We start from the raw sequence: 21,820 nt of genomic DNA on the forward strand, positions 1-21,820 counted from the left end.
TCCACCTTCGATGCTGGGGCTGGCATTGCCCTCAACGACCACTTTGTCAAGCTCATTTCCTGGCATGACAATGAATTTGGCTACGGTAACAGGGTGGTGGACCTCATGGCCCACATAGCCTCCAAGGAGTAAAACCCCTGGACTACCAGCCCCACTGAGAGCACAAGAGGAAGAGAGAGGTCCTCACTGCTGAGGACTCCCTGCCACACTCAGTCCCCCACCACACTGAATCTCCCCTCCTCATAGTTTCATGCAGACCACTTGAAGAGGGAGGGGCCAAAGGAGTCCCACCTTATTGTACACCATCAATAAAGTCCCCCGTGCTCAGCCAAAAAATAATAATAATAATTTTTAATTTGTGCTGTAACAACTTACCACAAACTAAGTGCCTTAAAAAGCACAAATGTATTATCATACAATTTTGACATCTACAGGTCTGAAGTGGTCCTCACTGGCAAAAATTAAGGGGTCTGTAGGGCTATGTTCCTTTCTGGAGGCTCTAGGGAGGGAAGAAGAATTCACTTTCTTGCATTTTCCAGCTTCCAGCAGCTGCCCACATTCCTTGGTTTATAGTCCCCTTCCTCCCATCTTTAAACTCGGAAAGAGTGGGTCAAATTCCTCTCACATTGCATCACTCTGACCTCTTCTGCTCCCTCTCCCACTTTTTAGGACCCTTGTGACTAAATTAGGCCCTACTGGATCATTGGAACAATCTCTCTATTTTAAGGTCAACTGATTAGCAACCTTAATTCTACCTACAACTTTGAGTCTGTGTGCCATGAAAGGGAACACATTCACAGGTTCTGGGAACATAGGCATCTTTGGCTGTGGGAGTGAGGATGAAGGTGGGAAGGGAGAATATATCCTGCCTATTGCAAATGTAAATTATTTGACAATAAGAAAAATAAATAAGGACTTACAAATTATTCATCCATAAAACTTGCATCCAATCAGTAATTTTGTTTTGCTCTGCAAATTTTCAAAAGTGCCTTTTCCTCAAGATTACTTCCATGTGATGGAATGTTATTATAATATACTGATTTAGTTAGATCAGGACAGTAATAAATAAAAATCTACAATGTCTATAATTGCAATATATTTATATATAAATCCACAATGACTATTACACAAATGACATGCCCTTATATGTGGTGCCATTGTGCAGTATATGGCCTGCTCCAGCATCTGCAGTAGTCCAGAGGAGAATTAAGTGAACTACCTCATACCAAGACCTACATTGGGTGCTTTCCATCCAGCAACTTTCTCAATGCTCTTACTACTCTGCTAGGTGAGAATTAGTATCCCATTTAATTTAGATGAGACTGCAAGTAATTTGACTTCAGTTAATATCTCATTTAATTTAGATGAGTTTTCAAATAATATCAAGCTATATGTCAGAATTAGATTTTTTACCAATAATAACAATAATGTGTTGGAAAAGATGTGGAGAACCTTCTACACTTCTGGTGGGAATGGAAAATGGTGTAGCTGCTATGAAAAACATTGAAAATAAAATTACCACTTGATTCAGTATTCTCACTTCTTGGTATATACCCAAAAGAATTGAAGTCAGGATCTCAAAGACATATCTCCACTGTCATGTTCATAGCAACATTATTCACAATACCAAGATGTGGAAACAACCCAAATGTCTAGATGAATGGATAAAGACCCAAATGAATGGATGAAGAAAATGTGGTGTATACAGACCATGGAATATTACTATCAGCCTTAAGAAAAAAAGAAATCTTGCCATTTGCAGTAGCATGTATGAACCTGGAAAACATTATGCTACATGGACTAAGCCAGTCACAGAAGAAACAATACTGCATGGTTCCCTTATATGAGACACCTAAAATAGTCCAACTCAAAAAAGCAGAGACTAGAATGGTGGTTACCAGTGGTTGAGGGGAAGAAGAAAAGAGGAATTGTTCTTTGATCAGTATAAAGTTTCAGTTATGCAAAATGAATTAGAGATCTGCTGTACAGCATAGTACCTATACACAACAATACTGTATTGCGTGCTGATAAACTTGTTGAGGGTAGGTTTCTGCCTGTTTGTTTGTCTGTTTGTTTGTTTGTTTGTTTGTGAGGGGTCTCACTCTGTTGCTCAGGCTGGAATGCAGTGGTGTGATCTCGACTCACTGTAACCTCCGCTTCCGGGGCTCAAGCAATTCTTGTGCCGCAGCCTCCTGAGTAGCTGGGACTACAGACTTGTGCCACCACACCAAGCTAAATTTTTTTGGTATTTTAGCAGAGACAGGGTTTTACATGTTGCCCAGAGTGGTCTCAAACTCCTGACCTGCCCGCCTCTGCCTCCCAAAGTGCTAGGATTGCAGGTATGCCCAGCTGGTTTCTACTTTCTTAACGGTATCTTAGTAGCAGTGTTCTTGTGGTACTACATGGTAATATGGTATTGTTCTTATCACGAATAAAAGGGGGGACACATATAAAAAAGAAACACATATAAAATGTTGAAGATGATGGATATGTTTATTACTTGGATTGTGGTGATGATTTCTTGAGTGTATGCATATGTCCAAACTCATTAAATTGTACACATTAAAATATGTGCAGGTTTTTAACATCAATCATACCTTAATAAAGCTGCTTTAAAATGCAACAGACCTAACAGTAGAATCTTCATTCTACAGCGGCTCTCTACAATTGTCACCCTATATTCTTCAAAAACAACAGAAAACAAAGCCACTGCCCCCCATATAAAGATGCTAGTAATGCAGATTCAGGAAATTCCCAGTCTTCCCAGTAAATCAGGGCTCACAGCACCTCTATTCTGCACCACCCCACTCTGCCACCACCACAATCTTGTAGCTTAAAATAAAGAATAGATTTTTTGTTCTGTCAGACTATCAGGGCAACTATTTTTAAAACTCGTAGTGACAAGTCATAATGGAAGTAAGTAATAGAAACTATAACAATATGTGGTTGGAAAATAAACCTTAATAAGGTAAAATTTAATAAAAAAGCACTAGGAAAAATGTTCACTCTTACCAGTTTATATAAATTGAAGCAACTTTTATGATGCATTTTAAAATAAGAAAAAGGCTGAGATTTTTTAATAGCTCACAACTTTTGGGGTAGTTCCTGTGGAATTGCAATATTCATTTATTGCTGGTTGGCACTGGAAATTGGTACAACCATTTTTAGACAGCAATAGAAAATTACCAGAACTGTACAAATTTTCAAGAATTTGATTCAAAAAATTCTTCTCCTGGAAATTAAGAATTATTCAATAATATTTAAAAATCTACATGCATAAAATATTTGTCAAAAACCTAGAAACACCCTAAACACACAACAATATCAAAATGATTTAGAAAATTATAGTATATAAACTTGATGGAAAATTGTGTAGTCATTGAAATGATCATTATAAAGTAAATGTAAAAATACAGAAAATATTTATGGTTTACTGTTTGAGTAAAAAAAGAATATAGAGAGGCATGTGTTCTATGAATGTAACTGTTAAAATATCTATCTGTGTAGAACTATATCACATTTTCTCAATTCTAAAAGGCGAATTTTTAACACATCAACAGCTATGAAATAAGGATACATCTTACAATCAATATTATCTTGTGTTTTAATTGGAAGAACTTTTTCTTAGTGGTAATAAAATAGTGATACATCTTAGATTAGAGGAAAGATGATGCTAGAATAAAATCTACAAACATAAGACTGTTGTGTTAAACTTGAGAAATTCTAAGGGTTTCATTTTGCCTTTGTTCAAAATTGAATTTTCTCAGCACTAACTTTTAAAGAATAACAAATGAATAGAGTTAAATGGTTTTGACAAGTGGTGGAAAATTCTAGCGGTCTATGCATCAGGAAAAAAGGGTCATGCTCAGTGAGTAAGCCTTCTTTTAAGAGGAGGAAGAGTATGGAAGGAATTCTAAAGGAAAGAGTCTATTTTTAGCAAGACAGAGGAATGAAGAGAAAGGGGACTTCAAAATGTTTCCTAATCTACCTTGTGCTTTGTGGGATGCAGTTTTCTTTTATGTCTAACTTCAAAAGGATCAGGAATCTTGTGCCATGGAGAAAAATTTAAAAACTAAAAATAACTAAGTGACTGTCTTCTTTATCACATTTCATAAAAGTGATTCCAAATTAAACATAATTAAATTTGGCATGAGGGATTTAAAAGTAAGAAGTTTTAATGTTATACAAAAATCTTGCTGAAAACAATGATATAAATTCATGTGAGGTCAAAAATAGTCCTCAGTTTTCAAAATATAAGTAAATGGTAAAGACTATCAATGTCAAAAGAAAGTATTTATGCAGACAACAAACATGAAAAAATGCTCATCATCACTGGTCATTAGAGAAATGCAAATCAAAACCACATTGAGATACCATCACATGCCAGTAAGAATGACGATCATTTAAAAATCAGGAGACAACAGATGCTGAAAAGGATGTGCAGAAATAGGAATGTTTTTACACTGTTGGTGGGAGTGTAAATTAGTTCAACCATTGTGGAAGACAGTGTGGGGATTTCTCAAGGACCTAGAAACAGAAATACCATTTGACCTAGCAATCCCATCACTGGGTATATACCCAAAGGATTATAAATCATTCTGTTATAAAGACACATTCACACATATGTTCATTGTGGCACTGTTTACAATAGCAAAACTTGGAATCAACCCAAATGCCCATCAATGATAGACTGGATAAAGAAAATGTGGCACATATACACCATGGAATCCTATGCAGTCATAAAAAATGGTAAGTTCATGTCCTTTGCAGGGACATGGATGAAGCTGGAAACCGTCATTCTCAGAAATCTGACACAAGAACAGAGAACCAAACACTGCATGTTTTCATTCATAAGTGGGTGTTGAACAATGAGAATACATGGATGCAGGAAGGGGAACATCACACACTGGGGCCTGTTGCGGGGTGGGGGGCTAGGGGATGGATAGCAGGGGATGGGGGATTGGGGAGGGATAGCATTAGGAGAAATACCTAATGTAGGTGACGGAGGAATGGATGCAGCAAACCACCGTGGCATGTGTATACCTATGTAACAATCCTGCACAATTTGCACATGTACCCCAGAACTTAATGTATAATCAAAAAAAAAGAATGAAAATATTATTAGGAAAGCAACAAATGTCACTATATTTAGTGGTAAAATGTATTATAAGCATGTTAAGTTTTTAATGAACTATAATCAGAGTGAACAAAATAAATGAGATGTCAATAATGTCTTTTTCTTTTATTTTTTTCCTGTAAGAACATATGATACAAGACTTATTTAGATTTGAGGTCAGGAGTAGGTGCAACCCATGAAAAGTAGGCTAAGTGAGAAAACTAAGTTGGCAAAATATCTCCTAAACCTGTAACCATCAGAAACTAGAAATTCTAATTATAATTATGTGTTTCAAACGATGTCCGTAGCTCATACACTGCCCGTATCCATCCTCCATTTCTTCCTCAGTGGCAGGAACAGTCTCAATGTCTTAGTCTCAATGTCTTAGCCTCCCCTGCAGTCTTACAGCTAAGTTCAGGGTAATGTGATATAAACCAAAGATTTTTATGACCCACTGGACCCCTCTTTATACCTCTCTTATAAAGGAGGCATGAGTAGACTTTCACCATTCCTCAGTTTCTCCTGTTGTCAACCTGCACTGGATGTAATGGCTGGAATTTTAAGAGATATCTCAGTTCATAAAGTTGACACAATGACTAGTAGCCAGTGCTGGGACTGATGGAGCAGAAAGAAACTTTGAACCTGATAATGCCATGGATCTGCTCTACCAGCTTGGAATGATTTACCCCTAGATGTCCACTACACATGAGAAAGAATAAACTTGTCTTGCTTAAGCTACAACTGTTTCTAGTATTTGATACTTACAGCTGAACCCAATTCCTAACTGACATATCAAATATAAGTTATTTTGTTATAGCTTTATCAAGAACTGTCATAATATTCCTCTGAGAATATGTGGGGTTTTTAAACCTAGCTTCCCAAATTGAAAAATTAATCCGTAAGTACCAATACCCACTAGATGTTCTATGCTCTATTTTTTTTTTCTCACTCTGTCGTCCAGGCTGAAGTGTGGTGGCACGATCTTGGCTCACTGCAACTTCTGCCTCCTGGGTTCAAGCAATTCTTCTGCCTTAGCCTCCCGAGTTGCTGGGATTACCGTTGCATGCCACCATGCCCGGCTAATTTTTGTATTTTTAGTAAACACGGGGTTTCATCATATTGGCCAGGCTGGTCTCGAACTCCTGACCTCATGATCTGCCCGCCTCAGCCTCCCAAAGTGCTGGGATTACAGGCACGAGTCACTGCGCCTGGCGCTATGCTCTACTTTTATGGATTGGTACAAAGGGAAAACAAGATGAGAAGGAACTTCGAAACAAAAAGGATGTAGCTGGATAAGGTGGTGAGGAAGAAGAGAGCCAACAAGTCTGGATCCTCTCTTCCCTGACTAGTATTCATCGGGTTTTAGAAATGTCTTTGGTAGACTTGACAGCTGGGGAGAGGCCACTTAAAGCTTTGGATTTGAGTCAGAAAACATTCTTAGTTTTGGCTCTGTGATATTAGAATCTTTCTGAAGCTACTCTCGGATGCTTTCCACACATAATCACATAATAATCTTTACTAGATGGGACATCTTCTGGATAAAATGAGATAATATTTGTAGAAATGTCCATTTTTATCATTTTTGTGGGCCTGGATTTCTTAAAATAAGAAGGTTAGACATGCTTTCCCTATCAAGACTTCTCCTAAACACTGCTCTTTGTCTAGAATTCATTTTCTGACCATACCTTCATCCTGTCATTTTAAAACTTTCTGAAGTTTCACTTCCTGGATACAATTCTTTTTTTTTTTTTTTTTTTTTTTTTTGAGACAAAGTCTCACTCTCTCGCCCAGGCTGGATTCAACCTCCACCTCCTGGATTCAAGCGATTCTCCTGCCTCAGCCTTCTGAGTAGCTGGGATTACAGGTGCCCACCACTATGCCTGGCTAATTTTTGTATTTTTAGTAGAGACAGATTTCACCATGTTGGTCAGGCTGGTCTCAAACTCCTGACCTCGTAAGCCACCCGCCTTGGCCCCCCAAAGTGCTGGGATTATAGGCATAAGCCACTACACCCAGCCCCTGGACACAATTCTTAAAACCATTTTCTCCTCAGCTTCCAAACAAGATATTTCATGTGTATGCACCTGATTATGAAAAATTCTGCTTATCTCTGAATACATCTTTGGTGCCTACTTAATGGTTAACTTCCAGAGAAAAATAAACAGGCTTATTTTCAACTGTTCATTCGATTCATGTTTATTAATCATCAACCATATGCTTAACACTGTGGACATTAAATAGATACTTTCTGAGGACAGAAGTGATGTTGGTGGAGATGCTGGAGATAAGAATAATGTGGCATGCTGTGTGACTAACAGCAAATTAATAATTAATAATCACCCTCAGTTAATAATGAAGAATCACTCATAAAAAATGCAAGCATGATTTCTGTGCTTTCTACTTCATATCTAAAGCCTGATGGAAGAAGGAGCAATTAATAGAGGACCTTTTGAGAAATAGTCTTTCCATTTGTTTTAGCATTTCAGACTTTACCCTCAAACCAAGCTAACCCCTCAGGAAAGGACACATTTAGCCTGAATGATTCTGGCCTTTCAGATGGGACTTGTCTCTGTCACTTACTGAGGAGTGATGCTAGAGTCACACAGCTGCGTGCGGTGTTTTTGAGAACATCCACTGCCCTGAGGGGAAGTTCCATGTTAGCAATTTGTTTAGATTTTAATCTAGTGAAGTATTTGTTTCTCACCAAAATTGATATAATTATCCTCCCTGGACATTAAAACTATGTTCCAAACCAACTTTTGTTTTCCCTCTTTGGCTGCCAGAAAAGGTAGAGTCCAGTTTCCTGTTCACCTCTAGCAACTACGAAGACCCATCCAATAAGAATATGTATGGGTCTTATGATTTTCTACTTCTTCCTGTTCCCCAATCCCAGTCTTAACTTTTCTCTGACTCGCACTTACATTTGCTCTAATTCTTCCTCTACTATTTACATCTCATCATTTTGAGGTATGCATTTGTCATTAGCAACTTACAATGAGTTATGGAATAAGGCAAAGAATACATGAGTATTTAAAATAAATTTTAAAATAAAATGGAAATCCAAATTATATATAATTCATACAAAGAGTGAATGTCTTGAAGTATTCTAAGGACTTGACTTCTAAGGTCTATTTCACCCTGTACCATGCCTGCCTGTCTAGACATGCTATCCTGATATTGTGTAGTTTTCCTACAGCAAATCAGATCCTGTACAATAGCCTCTGAAAAATATCCCTTATTTCATAGAGTTGGAAACATTGACAAGGAAAAAAAAGGCCTTTTTCTCCCAAGGAAATTGGTGGAATTTCATACAATAAGAGTTCTTAGAGGTCATCAGCTCTGGTTTTACCATACCATTGAACTGGTCTCCATAGATGACCACAAGAAAGTGGGTACACTTTTGCACCAGAGCCTTTTCCAAGAAAGTTCCCATATAGAATGCAGGTCTCAAATTATAAAGTCACTTGCTGAGTTTTTAATTTGATAAGGCAATTAAAAAGTTGACAATTGAATTCAAGCCAGTTAATAGCTGATTGGGGTGAACTATTCCATAACAAATGTGTACTCTGTCAGGTAATAATTAAACATTAACTAAGCTTCTACTATTTGCAAGCTGCTGTACAGGACAAAATATAAATACATCATAAGTACAACACTTGAAAAGCTTATAATGGAGTGAAGAAGAGTAAACTAATACTCAAAAGCCCATAAATATTACACCGATAACTCAGTCCTCAAATGCTATGCAAGAAGTATAAAGTGCTTCCATTACGTGGAATATGATTTTTAGAAGCCATGAATTTTGAGATAATTCTTGTAATAGCATATTAGCAGGTAAACTGAAGTATGACAGGTAAGGGGAAAGAATAAGCAAAAGGTAGCCAGCCCAAAGGTAAACCACTTGGCTCATCATGCTATAAAATGCTGGAGAGTAAAATTAGGGAAGAACATTGGCATAGACTGATAAAGTTTGTTCTTCAGTCCCCATGTTCTCTACAGAACTGGGAAGACCTTTACATACAGCCCTCAAGCTGTATATAAAGCTTTCCAAGCCTGGAGATTGTAACCTAGGGTGGGTGGGTGTGTGGGTGTGTGTGTGGGTGTGGGTGTGTTGTATTTTATGTCAAAGTAAAACCACCAGTCACAAAAAGACAGACATTGTCTGATTTCACTTTTATGAGATACCTAGAGTAGACAAATTCATAGAGACAGAAGTGGAATGGTGGTTGTCACGGACTGTGGGGAAGGAAGAATAAAAAGTTGCTGCTTACGGGGTTCAGAGTTTTCATTTTCCACAATGAAAAGAGTTCTGTAGATGGATGGTGGTGAAGCTTGCACCGTAATATGAAAGTTCTTAATGCCAATAAACCACATACTCCAAAATGGTTAAGACGGTGAATTTTGTGTTTATTTTACCACAATTGTAAAAAACAAATATTTGAAAACCACTGATCTCAATAAACAACAAAAAAGTTTTCAAATGTTTTTGTTCTTAATTCAGTGGAAAGTGAGATATTCTTGAATGTTTCCAAAAGGAGTGATGGCATCAGACATTTCTTGAGATGTTTTATCTGGAACCAGAGAGAGGGATGGATTGCAGGTGAGAAAGAGGTGGTTGGAAAATGAGTAAGAGACTAATATAGTTTCCTATATAAGAAGTATTTATTTAATACCTTACTATACAGCAAATGTTGATTCTGCATCTATTATGTACACTGCATACAAAATCACACACAAAATCACTGCTAATAAACTGACACAAGAACACAAAATCAAACACCACATGTTCTCACTCATAGGTGGGTGTTGAACAAGGAGAACACATGGACACAGGGAGGGGAGCACTATACACGGGGGTCTGTTGGGGGGGAGGGGGGATAGTGAGGGGGTGGGGAGTTGGGGAGGGATAGCATGGGGAGAAATGCCAGATATAGGTGAAGGGGAGGGAGGCAGCAAATCATACTGCCACGTGTGCACCTATGCAACAACCTTGCATGTTATTCACATGTACCCCAAAACCTAAAATGCAATAAAAAAAAAAGAAAAAAAAAATCACTGCTAATAAACAGAATAATTTACTAGATGTTCAACAGCCACAGGTTTCTGAGATACAGAAATCTGTGACCATAGCATAGTTTAACTATCTCAATCATTTCAGTTGCAAAGAAATCAAAGATTTCCAATACTTGTCTTTGCACTTTTTTTTACTCTGGCAATCATAGCAGCAAAGGTCTGGCTTTCTGAACATCAGTGAACAGAAATGTTTACTTTAGTAAATTCAGCCTTTGCTTTCTAAATTAAAGTGGTTCCCTTCTAACTCACTAAGTGCTTTTACTCTATGGTCACACATCTGAACAGCAGAAAAACCTTCAAAAAGGTGATTTCTATCACACTCGGGACCAATCTGAAATTTAAACCTAATGTCAAAAGTAATTTATTTCATAAAATGCAATTAGCCACAATCATCGCATATATCCAATTCAACAATTTTTTACTTAAAACTACTTTGGGCACATTGTTTTAAAATATTTTGCAGGTCCAAGTTTATTTCAATGTGTTTGCAAAGGAGGCATTTCTGTATGCTGCTATCCATTTATTGTCCCATAGTATATGTCCTGCATACCTTATGACAAATTTCTGTCGAAGCTAACCCTCTGAAACCCTATTAGGCTCAGCGATCCCTTATACCACATACAGGAAAGTTGAATTAAAATGTTTCAAATTTCTCCAGTTGTTAAGTAATGGTGATGTACTTTTTCAACGATATTTTTTGAGAACTTAAAAAAAACACCAGGAATAAAATAAAAAGCCTGTTCCTGTCTCTCTCTCTCTCTCTCTCTCACACACACACACACACACACACACACACACACACACGATGCTATGTTAACATTTTTAAAATACGGGTTTTTTTTTAATAAACGTTCTAAATCAAATGAAAGCCCTCTTTCTCAACTACCCTCCAACCAGGTTTCTTCCCTACTTCTTGGAAGCAAATCCATCAGTGATTTGCTATTTAACCTTCCAGTCCATTTTGATACTTGGATACATATGCAGGCATCCATAAATACTACATACTGATATTTTTGTGTTGCTTTTTTACATTTAAACATTTTGCATCATAAAATCATATTGTTTTGTGTTATTTTCACTTAATATTATATTTTTGAGATACATCCAGATTTAGGTAGAAAGGTTCATTCTTTTTACCACTGGATTGTATGTATTCCAGTGTATGAACAAGCTCTATAATATTTATTCTTTTAGGATATTTTATCATTTTTTTCATTTAGGTGGTTTCAAATATTTTCTTTCACAAACACTACTGAATGAGAAGCAGCTTTATGAAGACCCACTTGTGCATTAGAAGAGTTTCTTCAACAATTAAAAAATAAAAATACCTTTTTTTGAAAGAAGAGTTTCTTTAGGACACAGAAGTAAAATACATGTGTATTTTTCAGTGTTTGTTAATTTGTTTTGAAACTTCCAAATCACTCTACAAAATGGTTGTATCATTTATACCTCACTTACTGTTTCACTACTTTTCATTTTTTGATACTCTGGTTAAAAATGTAACTAATTATTGTTTCCATTTGCATCCCCAAGATCATTAGTAAGGAAGCCTGAGTGAAGAAAGCCTCTGTGACATGTTGGGGAACTGACCTTGACTTAAAGAGATGGCAGCATTGGCAGCAGCTCTGTCTTGGCAGGAACTTGTGTCACAGTGCGTTGCAAACCCCCCACAGGCTCAAAGAGGTGCCAGAGTGAGATCTCCAGCCTGCAAAACTCCTGCACAATGTACTATGTCTTCCAGTGTTGCACAAAAATATGAAGCAAAGAACTTTCCTCCTGTGGGGAGTGATAGAGTGAAGAGCAGCCTAAGTACGACGGTCTACCCGAGAGTCACATTTGAAAACATAGAAATGTTCTGTTCAAAGCAGTAGGCACCATCATGCCTCACTGAAGTAAAAGCTTGAAATGGGGCCATAGATGGTGGCTTATGCCTGTAATCTCAGCACTCTGTGGGGCCAAGATGGCTGGATCACTTGAGTCCAGGAGTTGGAGACCAGCCTAGGCAACATGGTAAAACCCCATCTCTACAAAAAAATAATAATAATAATACAAAAAACATTAGCTGGCGTGGTGGCATGTGCCTGTACCCCCAGCTACCTGGAAGGCTGAGGCAGGAAGATTACTTGAGCCTGGAAGGTCAAGGCTTCAGGGAGCCATGATCGCACCACTGTACCCCAGCCTGGGCAACAGAGTGAAATCCTGTCTCAAAAAAAAAGTCTGAAATGGGACCTGGTTTTTAATTTGGCTTCTTATAATACTACTTCGAGCAACTCTTCCCTTTCTCTTTTTTTCCTGTCTTCCTTAATGCACCATGAAACCTCCCTCCTTAGACTAGCACGCCATAGTGAAATAACAAAACTAACTAGAACTCAGACGTTAGCCCTGGGGCCAGCATTTCTGGAAAATTAAATAATGCAACACCTTGGTCAAAATATTTTTTTCTGCTGCATCTTTTCTTTCTTATGATAGGATAAAATGATGCCAAAGGCCAAAATCTAAGATTTGATGACTCTCTTGGTCTAGTGTTCCCTTCCTCACGTCTAGCTAAGCTCAGGATTTGGCCCTGTCTGCTGACCTCCCCCTGTCTGTGTGTGTGTACACACGCACACAACCATTACCTGTCTCAAATTGCTTGCTTATCACACCCCATGGGAGCCAGATGGCCCCATCATGGCCTCAGTAAGATTCAGTCACTGACCTTCTCCTGCCTTTACAGCCAGGCTCCCTGTACCTTCCTTGGTGACAGTTTATTCACCTTTTGCTGATCCCCTCTATGGGAAGCAGGTGAACTAAAGAAAATCCCAGGACAGTCTTATTCCCCCATCACCCGCAACAGTTGGTGCTCCATCTGTCATTAATCCCACAAGGAACTAGCTAAGACACAAAGACACAAAGAATTAAGTAAGACACAGATTCTACCAGGGAAGAGAAAATCCATGAAAATGTGATTTGTGTAAATTGCTGTAATGAATTTGTCAAGCAGTATGTTCAGAACACCATATGAATGCAAAAGCTTTACTTTATAGAGAAAGAAGAGGATCTATCCATTGGCGAGGTGGGGGGACAGGAAAGCACAGGAAAGGGGGTTGCATGTGCAAAGGGGTGGAACCAAAAAGAACATAGCACATTCTAGTTTGTACTGCTAAAGTAAAGGAGACATGGAGATAAATGGCAGAGCTTCATTATATCAATGATTCTAGTGGAAGACTTTCAGTCCATACAAGCAACAGAGAATGAGGCAATAGCAGTTAGCAGAAGGTTTTCTAGAAAGCCTCAGCATCTTCAGTGAGGAGACTTCACTGAAGAGGGGTAAAATATACCAGAGGGTTCAGCACCAGAGACAGAGCAGCAATAAATCTACAAGTCTATGGAGAGCACCTTAGAAAAGAAATATGGCCTTGAAATAAATCTGTCTAGTCAGAGATTAGGCCATGAGCAATTTCCTCTACCCCTTGGTCTAATTCTGCTATAGGGAAACAGAGGGAAATTAATGTAGCCCAAGAAATCCTAAGGGTTATTTTTCCCAAGTAGCACACATTGAAAAACCCTAAGTATACTCATATTAGAAAAGGCATATACCAACATTCTAGCTATCTCTTATTGCATCCCTCAAAATACCATCTCTTCAACATGCCATGAGTATTTCTGATATGTGGTAGTACCTTACTGGACCTCCAAAATATCGCTTTGGTGATTATTATTTCCCAATCACTTATCCAAGAGAAATAAAAACATGTCTATCCAGAAACCTGCATGTAAGCTTGGAAGCAGCTTTATTGATAATTGACTCAAACTGGAAACATCTCAACTGCTTAATGAAAAAACAAAATGTGGTATATCTGTAAAATAAAATATTCACTAGCAATTGAAAGGAACAAACTATTGACATGTGACAATTTGGATAAGCCGCAAGGGCACTATACTAAATGGGAGTAGAGGGGAACCCAGATTCAAAGGAATTCTTACTATGTGGCTTAACTTACATGACATTCCAGAAAGACAAATTATACTGCTGCATGATATGTGACTGTTTTTTCTCCCTTCACCTGTTGTGACAGATGCTAAAGAAGTGCTGCTGTTCCCACTGATGGATTGAGGACAGGAGCTTGCCTGGTTGGTCAGGAGAAGACAGATGACCACCCGATGACCACAGTGGGAAGAAGATGGACAGATGGTGCTCTAAAGAAAGGAGATTGAGGCCACCTGCTTTAGAAGAGAAGAACCAGGGCAAGTTGCAGCTTTACCTATTAAAGGATGCAGTGTTTAACCACGATGAAAATGCAAGACTGCTCATATGACAGGTCAGAGCTGAGAACAGCATGTGAAATCTGGAAGTGAGGCAGAAGATGTGGGTCTGGGAAATGCACTGCACCAGAGTATTTTCAATTACTATTGAACTTTCGCATTCCTCTTAGGTGGCAACCAAACCATGTGCAGGAATCTCTCTGGCACAGGGAGTAAGGGAGAGCACAAAAACCACCCAGGTTTTGCCTAGACATTTGTTTATGTGTCTGTAAAGTTACTGCATGGAGAGCATGGCAGACAGACTGGCTCCATGACCCCTGCCTCTTGGTATTCACAGCCTTGTATTATTTCCTCCCTTTGAGTGTAGGAAGGATCTATGACCAATAAAATATGACAAGGGTAATAGGATGTCACTCCTGTGATTACATTATATAAGAATCCATCTTGCTAGCCAACTTTCTCTAGGGTTTTCCTTTCCTTGTTGGCTTTGAAGAAGCAAGTTGCTGTAAGTCTTATAGCAACAAAAAAGTGAATTGTTCCAACAACTTGACTAAGTTTGAAGTGCCAAAGCCTCCAGAACCCCAGTTGAGCCTCCAAATGAGAATGGAGCCTTGACAGACACCTTGATGGAAGCCTTGCAGAGAACACAATTTTGTGGACTCCTGACCCAGAGAAGCTGTGAGATAATATGTACTTTTTTACACTGTTGAATATGTGGCAACTTAGTACACAGCATAGAAAATTAATGCAGATGGGTGCACTTCATCTGTGGTTTCTTATACATCCAATATGGTAATATATATATATATACACACACACACACACACACACATATATGTATATATATTTATATATATACATATATATACGTGTATATATATATATATACACACACACACACACACATATATATATACACATATATATATTAAATCCTATGTACAGAAAGAAAAAGGTCATACTATGCTGGTTCTTTCAGCCCCACAACAGCAAGACACTGCATAGCCTCTCTGCTTTGTAGGTAAGAGAGCAAAATCCTAGACAGACGAGCCTTCAGTATGTGAAACCAGACTAGTCAGTGATAGACAAGAACTGAACACTCTCAGGTCTTGTCCATAGCACCCAGCATTCACAGAAGAAATTGGTGAAACAAATTATAGGAAGTGTTTAGAAGGTTAAATCATCAAAGCAAAGCATCTTTCTACCTTTCAACCTAGAGAGGGATATTAAACACTAATCCCCACCTGCTGTTTCTGATTCTGATACAACTCAATCAAGCTAGACTGCTGCAGGTGAGTTCTCAATGGAACTACAGTAGAGAGAATTTTTTCACTGTGGGCTACACATATCCTACATAACCATCTTGCCCCAGATTTCTATACTCCTGTTATACCTTCTTTTAGTGTTAGTACTTACCTTGCTTCCTCTTGCTATGGGGCATTTGCACATGTTGACCCTTGACACGCTATTTTCTCTGATTTTGACATAATTAATTTCTTTTTCAGATCTCAGCTCAGAGATCTCTGGAAGTAGACCTAATGCCCAATGACAGGTCATCAGGGTACGACAAATCGCACCTACTCAACACTCGTCACAGCTTAACCATCCATTGGCGTGTGTGATTCCTTTCTTAATGTGAGCTTAGTGATGAGCCTCTTTCTCAGCCACGTGAGCAGGCACAAGGACAGATTTTGATTCCCATTGACTTTCCAGTAACTTGTCAGTGTTGAGCTGAGAGCTTGGCAGATAGTAAGGTTCAATAAGCATTCATTCAATAAAGAACTGAATAAGACATAGTCATCTAAAATAACTGAAGAAAAGATGAGCCAATGCCTGAAAGTCAGGAGACCTGGGTGTGAATCAGCTTTCCACTTTTGCTCCTCAGCCTCCCCAGTGCCTTGTGAGTTCTTTAGGTCTCTGATTTACTGACAATATCATCAGCACTATTAGTTACTTGTTACTGACATTGTCACCACTGTCCTTTTCTTCACTTTGCCTCTTCAAGGAAACAAAGATGGAAAGACCTTTGAAATTCTGTTTCATTTCCTCAGACCTCTCTACACATTTTCAACAAAAATTTCTCAAAAGGACTCCAGGCTGCATGCAAACCACAGGGCCCATTGGGGCCTAAAGTTAAAAGGTCATGTTGTGTAGAATGGTCCTCATAGTCATCTGGGAACAATAACTAAAACGTATAAATTACAGAACAGTGATGGCTGGCTGCCGTATCCATGGAAACAGATGTTGGCTTGGCCAAAGTGCTTTATAATGATTATGATTAATCATCCTTGAAATCACTGTTATTTATTGGCGTAAAACTGATGGAACCATGTTAGAAGGGCTATATTGCACAGTTTTACAAATTTTCAGTTGTTAGAGCTAGTACCCTGACAATAAAATAGAAAAAATTTGTTCTTTAAAATGTACTCATTAAATATCAAAGAGAATGGGAAAATATAAAATCCACAGCTTGGAATAATAGTCAATAAAAACATTGTGCTAACACAAGTCACTATGTTCAAAATAAATTTTCTTTTGTGCTCCATATAAACTGAGTGCTAAAAGAATGTTTAGATAAGTGGGAGCCCTGTTTTGTGAGTTCTTTCTAAATCTTTTTCACAATTCTGCTTTATCTATGTTTAAGTCAGAACCATAAGACAAGAAAAAGGTTATGAGTTCATTTATTGTTGGCCCTTCCTTTAGCCAATCTTCATCACTAGCATTTTTTGATTTTATGATGTTACAGATATTCTGAATTTGAATCCTTCTGCATCACACTACTTAAGTGTGATTTATTTTAATTCAATTACATGTACAATTAAAGTATGACCAGATTTTAGAAAGAGTCTTTACTCAAACATTTTTGGGTGGAGCTAGGGGCACTTTGTAGGAAGCATCTTGTTCTTCTAGAGCTTTCTTAGCTTCTTCATCTTCTGTCCTGATTCCTCATTCCCACCCTGACCAATAAGGCCGACAGGCACCTAACAAAGCATGCATAACCTTGACTTTTTCTCACATCTGCCGTGACGTACACCTGAAACAGGGAAATACTAAAGGATGTGCCAACAACCCCCGGGGCCACTATGAGCTTGGGTGCATTCCTGATGCATGTTTTCCCAGAACACGTCCATACTCCTCAAATACATGTGGCATTGTTTTCAGTGACAATAGAAGGCTGTGAGGAAGGGCCATAGCCTTCGGTGCTGTTAGTACAAGTCTTTCCTAAACACATCCAAAAGCTACTGCCATATCATTCTTGATCTAGTGCCACAAATAAACAGCAATGCTTGGGCCCTGGGCAATGCTCTTTGAACAGCTCTGGGATTGTTCTGAACAATGCTCTGATTGTCTGTGGGGTGGGGCAGCTAGAGAGAGTGGGAGTGGGTGCTTAGAGTCGTGCTAGAATAAGTTCCAAATGCCATGAGTAATAGCCACTGCTAACATGCAGAGAGGCTCTGAGATGTGTATATGGCCACATCACTGCAAACCTCCTGTCCTGCTCAATACTCAATAGACCTAGAAAGTGACTCAGAATGTTGGTGCAGCTGGGATTGATAAAGAAACCTGGGTAAATTGGAAACTCATAAACAAAGCAAAAACATTTTAAAGGAGGCAAGATTTGTGACTATTCACCAGTAATTTTGACTAAAATGTCCCTGTATGATACATCATAGAAGGACAAAAGTGGAGATTGTGGGCTAACTATTTATACATGCAGGCAAGAAGGAGGGCTGCCCCAAGGAGGTATGCAGAGCTTCTGTGTCTTCAATCCAGAGAATGGAGAGGTATCTCCAAAGGGAATTTGATCAAACTCTCTGAACCTTCCAGAACTGAGAATTACCATTCTCTATTTTTAAATTGCCTCAGAAAGAAGACTCTATGATCTCATTTCAAAGTATAGTCAAGAGATTTATTATAAAACGTAATGAAGAGAAGTGCTATTTGATATAAATCTATTCCAATGGTTCTCAACCAGGGATGATTTTTGCTCTCTGGAAAACATGTAGCAATGTCTAAAATGTTTTTTATTGGTACAATTGGTGAGGAAGGCAGGTGCTCCTGATGTCTAGTGGTAGAAATCAGGGTTGCTGCTAAACCTCCTCTACACAGCACAGCCTGACATGATAAAGATATATTCAGCCCAAAATGCCAAAGCTGCCAAGATTGAAAAGCACTGATAACCAACGTAGCTAAATTATTCCTCTCTGAAACAGTTGAGTAAGGGCAAAAGATTCATAGTTTAAATACCTAGATAAATCATTAAAGGCATCTGTGTATACAATGCCATGGTCCCAGAATACCACATTAATTTTGTTGAAGGATATTATTGATAATTACTCAAGTAAAATGAACAGACATTTTTTAGTGCCTACTAACCATGTAGGCAGACTTTGTCTTTACAAGGGCCACTATCTGAGAGGTAGGGAATGATGTGCATGGGAAACCCTTTATAGGTATTTTAGAGGAGGAAACAATCCCATTAGTTTGAGTAATTGTAATATGGGAAGATGACTTTGAACTCTTAAGCTAATGATGCCTCACTTTCTAATAATGTAACTTGGGCATAGTTTGGAATTCTTGATTTAATTAATACCATTCATTATTCTAAACACTTTGCATTCATTATTCTAAATACTTTGTATTATTTTATCATATTCTCCAAACAACTCTATGAAGTAGGAACTGTTATCCTCATCTTACAGATGAGCCAGAATTCTACCAGGGACTGTCTCCAGAGTGAGTGTGCATAACCACCATGCCACAGAGCTTTTGTGGAAATGAGGGGCCAAATGATTTTGGTCAAATGACATCACCTCTCAATCATTGTCCCCTCACATCCAAGGGAAGGCGCTAATGGTCCTTCAAGTCCTCCTAGCACCAGTATTTATTATTCTAGCACCAAAATGAAGACCACTTTTCAACAAAATAGTCATCTTGGCATAGGCTTCACGCTGTGGAGGTAAATTTTCAAATTATCTGTAAAACTGGTAATCTGGGATATTTACTCTAAAAGACATTTTATCCTCACTTATACTTTTCAAATAGGATATCAGTCCTTGTCATTACCTCCGCAAGGTCAAATCAATTTGATTATAAAAATATAGTCTACTATATTTTTAGATATAATATATATCAATAGATAGTAACTGTATAGTTACTATCTAAAAAATGAATACCTCATGTTCATCTAATTCATTCATTCATTCATTCATTCAACAAATATATACTGATTTTCTACCACCTGCCGGTCAATAGGCTGAATACTTAAGATATAGCAGTGATCAACTAGACATAAACCCTGAACTTCATGGAACTAATGAATGAAAATAGAGCCTTGAAAATAAAATATTTCCAGGTAAATAGGGTAGGCATAATGTTTATCTTTGAATTATTTGAATTTTGGCCATCCTTATTCACCTGAATTCCCAATTTATACCTATTTTCATGATAAGGTATAGAGTTTTTATCACATTTGTTTTTGAAATAGATATAGGTATGACCCATGGAAGGCATGAATAAAATTGGAAGAATGCTGCCATTTAATTCTTTCTTAAACATTAAAATAACATAAAGATGTATTAAGCAAAAAGATACTAATAGGATTTTCTTATTGCAATGATTTTTTTCCAGAGATCTTCTAGGTTTCACTCAAATGTAAAGCAATGAAAATTTTTTCACAAATTTATACTTAAAATAAAACGTATCAGGACAAAGGACATCACCTCTTAATCAATGGCCCCTCACCTCCAAGGGAAGGAGCTGGTCTTTCAAGTCCTCCTAGCACCAGTATTTATTATTCTAGCACCGAAAGGAAGACCTTTGAGAGACATTAAAATCAATTTCATTTTTATACAATGCTCCTTTGCCATGTTCTATTTTAAAGAACTTAGCTGAGCCGTTTGCTATATCACCTTAACTATGATAAGGAAGATTTTTTTTTTAACAGATCCCTTGTCAAAACCATTTACTCTTCCTTTATGTCTTTCATGTTGCTCCCTGCATCTGGAAGCCCCTATTTTTCCTTCCCCGATAGCAGCAGCGTTCACTTCAAAGCCCTATTTGAGATTATTTCATTTACATATGTGTGTTTATTTTTATACTTTGATCTAGCCCAAAAATATTTGAAGTAGACGATAAGATACGTAGAAGATGACCCAACAGCATCAGTTAAAAGTGGGGCAAGAGAAGAAAGTAAAACAAGAGTAGAGATGAAACAGAGCCAGGAATGAATCTAAAAATGCATGTTACTATAACCCACATATGTCCAATGGGTGGGCCATAAATCTGGCCCTAAATTTTCTGGCAGCCAACATGAAAAGAGAAATCTTATCAGTTATACAATTCATAGTAACCATGATACACTACCAATCCAAATTTCCCAAGGAAAGTGAATTATTCTTGATACTCAGATGAGACGAAAACTCTCTCTGGGATCATCATAAGTGGGTGACGTAATGAACAATCACCGCAGCTCCTTACTGTTCGTAGAAGATCCACAGGTCTGCTTATTAGGATGACTCTTGAGGTAGGCTGGCAGCACATGCTTGAACACTATACAGGGAAAGGATGTTTTTCCAGTAAAGAGAAAAGACAGGAATGACTAATACAACCAAAGCAGTATTCCAGCTTCCAATGATCAGCTTTGACCTAGATCTTTAATTTAGAATATGTGGAGGCAGATAAAACTTAGCAATCTTCTCTTCATATTGTTCCTCTTTGCTTTTGATCCACATTATTTGGTGACAAACTTGTTATTAAATATGGCAAATGCATTGAGAATAGCTATTCCATGTGCCATTGAGTCTGTCCTCCAGTATCTGAACAGACCAAGAGCAAGGCTAGGGTTCCTATCCTCTTGCAGAAGCTGAGGAGTTCACAAAGGCACATATTCAACAGACAGCTGGGCCACCCTCCTATGAGGCGAGCAGAGAGACTACTTGCAAGAAAGACCAGGATTATTCCTAGAAAGTTATTGTGAACCCACTGCATACCCAGATAAACAGGAATTGAGGCCCCAAAGTTTCTATTCCATTTAGTATGTCCAAATAATATGCCCATTTAGTATGCCCAAGTATTAGCCCAAATAAGCCAAAGATAACTAGACACTGCCTTGGCCAAAATAAAAATCAGCATGGCACTGAAAATATCATTATCTTTAAACAGAATATTTCCTATTGTGTGTCCCAAGATAAGCCATTATGAAATGCACATCAAGAAAATAGCAATAAGTTGTATGGGATTGTTAGTTATTTATAAGCCAGCTAAAAGATGATAATATCTAGCAAAGACAATCACTTGTTTAGAAAAAGGAAAAAAGAAGAAAAGGCTAAAAGGCTTATCAGTGGCCTTTCTTTTGGACAATAATTGGCCAGCAGGGTCAGAGGC

This window comes from Aotus nancymaae, unplaced genomic scaffold, assembly GCF_030222135.1.
Source record: "Aotus nancymaae isolate 86718 unplaced genomic scaffold, 86718_ANA_hifiasm-v0.15.2.pri h1tg000057l, whole genome shotgun sequence".
NCBI classification, from domain to species: domain Eukaryota; kingdom Metazoa; phylum Chordata; class Mammalia; order Primates; family Aotidae; genus Aotus; species Aotus nancymaae.